This window comes from Berghia stephanieae, chromosome 1, assembly GCF_034508935.2.
Source record: "Berghia stephanieae isolate SIO BIC M18660-M18661 chromosome 1, UCSD_Bste_1.3, whole genome shotgun sequence".
Lineage (NCBI taxonomy): Eukaryota > Metazoa > Mollusca > Gastropoda > Nudibranchia > Aeolidiidae > Berghia > Berghia stephanieae.
Window position 1 is genome coordinate 83,892,213 of NC_088360.1, and position 10,000 is coordinate 83,902,212.

The 10,000-nt window shown below is 32.9% G+C and overlaps 1 protein-coding gene across 1 annotated transcript in view; it reads right to left on the reverse strand.

The window, feature by feature from the left end:
• Positions 1 to 365, reverse strand: part of LOC144959418 (uncharacterized) — a 31,574-nt gene extending 31,209 nt beyond the window's left edge. The window contains exon 1 of the mRNA XM_078892002.1: positions 198 to 365. The gene's annotated coding sequence lies outside the window, so the exon portion shown is untranslated. The remainder of the gene's footprint in view (positions 1 to 197) is intronic.
• Positions 366 to 10,000: the final 9,635 nt, after the last annotated feature.

A 10,000-nucleotide genomic window follows, 5' to 3' on the forward strand; every position in this document is an offset into this window, starting at 1 on the left:
AGAGAACAGATTATTGGCTGAACAGAATAACTACAGGTACAATTAATCATAAACTTTGCCTAGGTATATAAATGTATTTCACAGGGAAGTTTAGAGCAATAAATCAACAAGGCATGAAATAAGACATCACTGACTCCATGACAAGGAAAGGTAAATTTAAGGTAAACACAGAAATGAAATAAGATATCGACAACTACCTGTCTTTGTAAATAGCCGTCTGACAGATGTCTTGACATAACAAGAATATATCGACTCGTCTTGACAAGCAGAGACAGAGATATTCAACGTGGTAGTGAGTAATAGCGAAACCGGATCAGTTCATAGAAATCCCCGAATATTGAGCTGTTCGATTGTGTCAATCTCGATCACCAACACCATCACCGCTTCGTTATCATGGCCGACACAGCATCACATTCCACCACCATTACCAGTCACCAGCCACCAGAATTCTACCTAGCGACGGCGTGGAAAATGGTCATGGCATGGCGTCATGGCATTGCATGACACATCGGCCCTACAAAAATAGTCTTCAATTGTCTTCAGATTCCTAGGGATTGCCCTCATAATATACTTACGAACTTGCTGATAAATTGACCTTTCCGGTTGTACAGGGATTTTTCTTCATCAAACAAGCAATAGCAAAGTTAAATAAACCAAAGCAACATAAAATCACACACAGATATTTTTTTCGTATATGGAATTCTGTGTAAAGTGGGCCGCTTAAGGAAATTTCTTTAGGGCCAGATATTTGCTCACTTTGTCAGCCATCCGGCCATTAACTTCTTTTAATTTTGCTCGAAATACCGATTCCGCTATAATGACACAGATTTTTATCTATTAATATATTTATTATAGTGTAATGTGAACAATCTTTGGAAAGTAAATATACACAAATGTTAATGACAACTAAGAAAAATATAAACGGTATGCCCATTGAATTTATATAATTGTGTTACTGACTGTTGAAGAGTTTGAGCACATACGTTTATGTGACACAAATTGTTCACTAATACAATCTATTAAATATATTTTCATCGAATTGAGCGTTTATATAAAAGTAAGTTTATATTCTCTGCCTCCCGTGGTTGTCAAAGAACGGTCTATTGTGGAAATATGCACTCAGGACAGAGATCGGGGAACGTCACAGTCTTCCTCGTCATAGATCCTCGTCATATCTATTACGGTTACGGTCGTAGGAGGAAAGTACGTTCCAAATGCAATTTGCCTAGTTTTATATGGATCCAAGCCATTACTGGATAATTCTTGCGTCATAAGCCGAGATTTGTATTACGTTCAATATTGTCAAGTAGTTTTTAACATTCTTTTATCATACTTCATACTGACTGCTTGGTGGTCAAATTTCAGTCATTGGTACATATGGAATAAAAACAGAATGGTTATGTTGATGTGTTTGACTTTGGGGCTTTACGGAGACTATGACAATTTCTCGCCAGTTAAAAAAATATATTGGTAAAGTGAAATATTACTATAGTTCTGTGTAAATATATGATCTACACTTATAAGCAGACCGCTACTATTCGTAGAAATTCAAACATTTGGCTCTTGTTTCTGGATAATAGAAACGTTTTTGATTTTACAAAACTTGTTATATTTAAAAGATTGGTTCTAGTAAACACATATTCAGAAATTTGAAAGCTCACATCATAATAATGTGGACAAATACATCAATTCATAGTGACCATGTTTCTTACCCCACCGCCACCCCCCTTCCCAGTCCAAACCTTTCTTGAAACAGCAAATCTAAAAGACTCAAGTAGGCTGGTTACAAACGCGAAGATGTTGCAGGAGGGACTATATATGTGAGTGTATTTAGTTTAAGAACACCAAAAACTCCCGTCCAATTACCCAGACTTTAGCATGGGATTCTGCCAATAAGATTATATAATTATCATAATACAGATTTCCTTCTTTATTCAAATAAAAATTAGAATTAGATAGAAATGGATATCTGACTGATTGATTAATTAATATGCAAAACCATATCATATGTATATTCATTATAATAGTAATCGTATTGGATATAGTAGTAGTAGCAGTCGTATTGATAGTAGTAGTAATAGTAGTAGTAGTAGTAGTAGTAGTAGTAGTAGTAGTATAGTAGTAGTAGTAGTAGTAAGTATGTGTAGTAGTAGAGTAGTGTAGTAGTAGTAGTAGTAAGTAGTAGTAGTAGTAGTATAGTGTAGTGTAGTAGTATGTAGTAGTAGTAGTAGTAGTAGAGTAGTATAGTAGTAGTAGTAGTAGTAGTAGTAGTAGTAGTAGTAGTAGTAGTAGTAGTAGTAGTAAGTAGTAGTAGTAGTTAGTAGTAGTAGTAGTAGTAGTAGTAGTAGTAGTAGTAGTAGTAGTAGTAGTAGTAGTAGTAGTAGTAGTAGTAGTAGTAGTAGTAGTAGTAGTAGTAGTAGTAGTAGTAGTGTAAGTAGTAGTAGTAGTAGAAGAAGAAAATGAAGAAGAAGAAGGAGGAGAAGAAGAAGAAGAAGAGAAGAAGAAGAAGAAGAAGAAGAAGAAGAAGAAGAAGAAGAAGAAGAAGGAGGAGGAGGAGGAGGAGGAGGAGAAGTAGTAGTATTAGTACGGCTTTGTGGTCTCGTGGTGTGACACCTGCTTCCGGAACGGAATTGTAATATCGCCTGTATTCAGGTTAAAATGGTTACGATTGTGATTACCTGACCGGTAACAGAGTTGTCTGAGTCGAAAAAAATTATAAATTCGTACCACAGTCTCGAAATATGATGTGTTGCTGTTAGCTTGAGACCGTTTGTGAAGTGTTTGAGAACGTTTAATGGATATTGCTCTTTATACAAGCTCGACTTCTGTTTTTTTGTATTTTAGAAAATAAGAAATAAGGAGAAAAATGTATAAACATCATCTACCTCAACCAATGGTGGGTGGAATTCCCCTTAGGACAAAGAACAATGGCTGTCAGCTAACAAAAACTTCGTTATCTTAGTCATTTTTGGAATCACTTATCGGTATCTTCTCTATCTCCTCCTTTCCCTCCTGATCTTTCACATGTGTCTTTGTGTCTCTATCCTTAAAGGGGCTGTTTTTCTCTCATCAGTTCAGCCTGAGGTCTTTTGCTGAGAAAGAAAGAGTCAAATCGATTCATCTTTTTTGTCAGAGATGACATTTCTCTTCCTTTTTCCTTATATATTGGTCGTTTTAAAGTTAGGTTTGTTTTAATACAATGCTTATTTTGTGAAAAGTTGAAATTTTAACTCTTATCGAAGTTCGTGCGGCAGCATTTATTGGAAATTTCTACAAATTTCCAGACCAGTTGCAGGGTTATATTTGATATATGTTCAATTCGCCTCCTTGTTTTACTTTTTACTTAAGTGTTTGATAGCTGGATCGAAATCTTTCTATGATTTAATGACTTAAAATCACCATAAAACCACCTTTACTCAAAACAAAATATGACAAAAAAAAAAAAAAACAACTGTCCCCGAGCAATCGTTTCATCCTTCTCCATTCATAATACTGAAACATATGAAGGGGAACTACCTCGTAAATCGTGGTAATATGGAAAGAAATTTCTTGATTATCTGCCTTACTGTATTATTTTACAATTAATTTCAAACGGGGAAATTGGGTTTCGATATTTATTGTAATCAGTTTGTTTGATATCTTTCTTGTTTTGTTTTGTTTTTAAATTTGATTCTATGTTGCTTCCGACATTTTCAGGTCATTTCGTTTTTGTTTTGTTTTGTTTGTATTGGTTGTTGGTTTGTTTAAAGCAGTTTAGGAAGCTTCAGTAAAAAGTAAAAAGGAATAATTAAAAGGAAGAAGACTGGATTGTCAGGCATTTCTAGATGTACAATTAAAGGCACCTGAGAAAAAGTGAGACAAAGGAAATAGTTCTAACACAGAAAAGAAGTAAATGGGTAAACTATCAATACGCTTAGTTTAAGTTCACTTAGTCCCATCCACACGAGGACAATATTATGTGGAATGCACTCAAAATGTAATTTTGTTTAAACACTATAAAAGTAGACACAGAGGGATAATTTGCGAATGATAAATACCCAAAAACTAATACTTCGACAGTGTCACTCTTGGCCAATGACACCGGCCAGATCCAGGAATAAACCAAGCCATCTCGTTCCGAGACGAAGACAGACAGCAAGTTGGAAAACAGATATCAGTGGGATAGAAGACACATCAAGTGACCTTCCTGTCCACAAGGGGATTCAGAAAAAAACATCCAGCCGTGCTTGGTTAAAATACCACATGAACAAAATATTAGAGACTGAATAAACAGGAATACTATGTGTTTGCTGAGAGATAGATGCAAAAAGACGTATTTCAAATACACATAATATTAGAAATAAACACAGTGTGGTCGGACGATTGACACAGAGCCACACTATTTCACTATATATTGTGTCATTTCTTTGTCTTTTATATTTTTTGTTTTATAAGGATTTTACGGCACTTGCGACACATTTAGGTCATTTCAGCGCCATCAAAAAGGGGAAAAACGGGGTAGACCGTCTAGTCAAAACTTTATAAATTTACGATCAAAAGTTCACAAGAAAAAGTAAGACAAGGGAGAACGGTACAGATAGGGAACGTGTAGATTTCAAGAGCACATCATCAGGGAACGTAGTCTTAGATCACCTAAAAATCACCCTGACACAAGCACAACCTCCCACTAAGAACTATACACTCAAACGTCATGTTTACAAACAAATAGTGGATTCAATTATAAACAGCATAAAAATACATAACAGAAAGATGATTTACAAGGAAAAATATCATCTCCTAATACTAATATTACACCAACATTGACTGTTTCCCTCTCAGCAAGTGGCAGGACAATTTTTTTTTTTTTTGTTTTTGTTTTTTTTTTTTTTTTTTTTTTTTTTTTTTTTTTTTTTTTTTTTTTAAAGGTTATACGGCGCTTGCAACACATTAAGGTCATTTCAGCTCCAGTAAAAGGGAAGAAAATGGGATAGTTAACAGTTCTAGAATTACAATTAAAGTACCCAAGAAAAAGGAAGACAAAGGGGAACATATGTAGATTCCAAGAGCACACTATCAATGTACTTAGATCGACATCACCTAAATATCTCATCCAGACACAAGCACAGGTCCACGCTAAAAGGAACACACTCAAATGTTTACAAATTATATGTAAAACAAAAATAATACACTGCATAACAGGGAGATGATTTACAAGGAAAATAATATCATTTCCCAAAACTATAACTATACATTCGACTGTTTATCTCCCAGCCAAGAACTCCGACCAGGGTCAGGACAAAACAAAGTAATCCCATTCCAAGACAAAGACAGAAAGCAAATTGAAAAACAGAGAAAAAGCAGCTCAGAATACAGATATAGGGGGAAAGAAGACACAGCAAGTGACCTCCTGTCCACCAAGGGAGGTCAAATACCCCGCCCAGACACCCAGTCGTGCTCGATTTAAACGCGACATGAACAAACTATTAGAATTAGATACTGAAAAAACAGGAATATCTTTTTGTTGAGAAGTACAAAAAGACCCATTTCAAATACTTCTCTTGTTACAAATAATGTTACGACTAACATGGAACCTCACTATTTCAGAGAATACAATATTGTGTCATTTTTTTCTGAAGAAAGACCATAGAGCTCCCCGTGTAATTCTGGTCTATCAAACACGACGGGAAGGAAGGAAGGGAGATAAGTAGAAAAAATCGGATTAAAAAACAATAATTAAGAAATAAAAGAAAACATAATTGTGTTTTTAATAATATTTCATTTATTATCCATCTTAAGAAGACATGTCAACACATGATAATTCAAATCAGTGACAATGTGATTTCAGTTCCATCACCTCTACTAAAACAAAAGTCATAATAAGCGTTCTCGATTGCCTTACCATAATATAGGAAATCATATCGATAATTTGGAAACATTAAAAATAAAATTCTAATCTAAAAATCTATTCATTACTCCATATCAAATTAAATCTATCTATAAACGTCTAAAGAATATGACTACAAAGATAATGCTATAATGATAAAATGAGATGATAACAAAGATAAAAATTAGAGATCTGAACCGCTTTAAAATATTCATAATTTATTACTTACCAAATATTCAAATCACTTTATTAGATAATATTATTAAATTACTGTCTCGAAATACAAAGAAAGTACCAACATGGAGGCGGTTTTTTTTCAGAAATAAACTGATAAAAGATTAAAGATTAAAGTCTTATCAAGAATGAATTATTTTTTCCTTTAAATGTTATCATTAGTTATTTCAGAGTAAAACGGAGGTATATTTGTCTCTTATTATTATTGACCTTCGCTTTTAAATGTCGCTTTCCAAAACGAAGCATTTTCATTTTTGACAAATCAACTTCTAACTTCTTTGCTAATTAATCAGCATATATATATATATATATATATATATATATATTATATATATATATATATATAAGAGAGAGAGAGAGAGAGAGAGAGAGAGAGAGAGAGAGAGAGAGGGGGGAGGGAGAGGGAGAGATAGAGAGAAGAGGAGAGAAAAGCCCAAACTGATGAGTCTTTTTAACGGGCTACTGACCGATTTTTGACGTGATTTTTGCATAGGCACAAATTATTAGATTGTTTTATGAGTTTCTTTGCGCTTTTAATGTATTATGGTGATATGACGAATATACCCATATTTCACGTCGACACAAATAGTCTGTTTCTAACTACAGGATAGAATACTTAAGCGACCACTGTTGGATTCAACCAATGAAACCTGACGAAATTTAATCAAAATGACCAATTCCAACTATTGTATTCAGAGACGGAGATATAGTGTTTGGAGTCTCATTAAAATCTATATTACAATACGTTTCTTTCAAGTTTCGATATTGTTTTGATTAGGATGACTACAGTCGTACACGGGGAAAACACAGAAATCTATAAGGTTTAGGAAGTCTCATGTTTGAAACGTATTGATTACTTAAGGGTATTTTAATCGAATGTTATGTGCAGGAAAAAATATCCTGGTCAAAAGATATAAAAAGGTCTTTGCTTGGACGAGTAATCAAACTGTTCTATTTTAGGCCCGAGATGCCTTCGAGGAACAAAATGAGTAACATTTTAATCAGGTCACATTGTGTTTCGCTCCATTCAACTTTTCAGTATTACAGCAAAATGTTTTAGCCTCAGCAATTTTTATTGTTGCTAATTCATGACATGTTGTATCAATCATAGCATACCCCAAAATGAGAAAAACGATATCATGATATATAACCATCTACGATGCTTGCTGGATATGAAATATATTAAATACGAGACAAATTTATCGCAATATATATATATATATATTGAACCGGAAAAGTATGAGAATAGGAATTCTAAACTATACAATGCTCTTTTAAATAATGGAATATAGATTGCAAATCAATAGTGCTCCAATGTTATATAACTGCTTTTACAGATTTCATTCTACTTACTCTTTTGAAGTAAACTATTTAATATGTTGCTGTATTTAGTATTGTATTTTATGTCAGAATGCCTGATTTCATACTTTGCCGGTTTTGTATGCATACTGTTTTAAAATGTATAACAAATCACGTCTTAATATTCCATTCACACAAAATGATAAACTTTGAATTAACACATAATACTACATTACAGTTTATGCATGCATTCATCAAGAATCGGTATTGTCACAAATTATTAAATGTATCATGCAACACAGAGTCACCATTTTCAAATTTGGGTGAAATAACATATTATTACCTGCATCAAATCAGATTCAAGATTTTACAAATATAACACTTTGACTGCGATTACAACTTACAGGTGTTGCAAAATATTTACTTTGTTCTTGATGTTTATTATTATTTTTAATTCAATCTAAACCACAACTCTTGTCATTTGTGTCCATTCGCCTCAAAATTGTATTATCTTGGAGTGAATAGGGTGATTAGTTACAACAAAATATGTCAGCCTAAGTACTACCATTTACCATCTGAGTATACTTTTAAATTCATGACTATTGTAATTTTGATTTTACAATCAATTTTCTTCATCTAGTTTACTCCGATATAAAAGCAGCGGAGTATATTATATATCGCTGTCTCTTATAGCAGTCTGACACGAAGATGTACATTTATAATTTAATTCCTTCTTGTCAGCTTGTTTGTTTCTCTTTTTACTTTATTTTTTTTTTGTGTGTGTTTTATTTGTTTGTTATTTTTTTCACCGATGCAGTAAGTGATCAAATAAAACCAATAGCTAATAGAATACTGCCGTACACTGAAAAACTCTATATTATAAAAAATGTGGCCTCAAAACTCGTTCTTCACATATCAATGGACTCCTTATTTTATTCGATTCATATTCGAAATACAAGCTTTCTGGCCAAAACATTGTTTCTTTTTCAGAGTGCAGCAGAGTTCTAGAGATGGTGGCGGTAGAAATGAATCAAACAAGGCTCGCTTGCATAGCATTTGGTGTGTAAGAATCAGTACATCCTACATAGATTTCAGACCGAGAAAATCAACTTTGTGTTTTGTAGAGTTGCATTATACATTTTATGATAACGTTTATGATTCCTTTGATTATAACCATTCGGTTTTCAAATCTAAACAATAAGTTAGCGATAACAATACAAGCAAGAAGTTTGTATTCTCCAACCAGATGGAAACTATTTTTTAGATTGAAATTCTGACTAATCTGATGCATGTAGGGGACACAGAATACAGCTGCCGGGCCCCAAGATATTAAAATGTGCACTTACATTGATCATAAAACGGATACAATATTATACAAACATAACCCACTCATTAATATCACACGATATACACAACATGTAATGTTATAACTCACATAATCATATAATGATTATTTATACATTGTGTAATGTATCGCATTCAAAGAGGCAAATAACGGGATTCAATGAATTGACAACAGTCTGTTAACTAGATGAACGGGAAGAGGATGTTTTATTGGCGGTAGGAAGAAATACAATGCATGGATAGATCCATAAGCGTTGACATTAAATCAAAGTCAAGAATACACGCTTTAGTTTGTCGAATATTAGCCAATCAGAGACAGTACCTTTCATACCGTATGGGGAGGGGGTCGACTATTACAAGTATAGTGATAACCTCTGCCTTTTTTAACTCCTTGTATATTCAAAATCATTGTCCAGAACATTATTTCAAATGTACTAAATCGTATATCTCATTAAAAAGTGATATTTTATAGAGAGCAATATCTATTTAATGAGCTCGAAGCGCGTTTACAAGGGGTGCCAAGATAACAGAAACAATTAACATATAGGACAAGACACGACGCTTGTAATGGGGCACTGCATTACTTTTTGCTTTTTGTCAGAGAAAACGGAATTACCATTGTACACTAAAATAGTGTGAGGAAAGACAAATCAAAATCCTTTTCAAAATTCTTAAAACTTTGCGCAACCCACAGCTTGACTCGAACAGGTCACGATCCGAGAGATATAGCTCTCGAACGGAAAATAAACTTTGAAGCCAAGTGTTTCCAAGGAAAGGCATCATTTAAATTCATTACTTATAATAATGTAATAAAGTGCATAATCAAATTGTCTCTGGGATTAAGGCATATCAAGCAATCAAGTTCAGTTTTAGTGAATTATATGAGAGTAATTCATTGTTTATTTTAATGGATATCTGCTTAATTAAATATTTAATGGATTGTCTTGTTTCAAAGTTTCTCATGAAGCATTCGATAACTTTATAAGATGTGTATTCCATGTTTGCGTACAAATTTGTCAGATATTTTCAAGAAATGTCAATTGATGTTATTTCATTTAGTTTTATCGTCTCTGTGCACCATCATCTACGCAAAATTGACATTATACAAATTACTTTATTAATGTTATTATTATTATTATTATTATTATTATTATTATTATTATTATTATTATTATTATTATTATTATTATTATTATTATTATTATTTTTATTATTATTATATTATTATTATTATTATTATTATTATTTTTATTATCATTA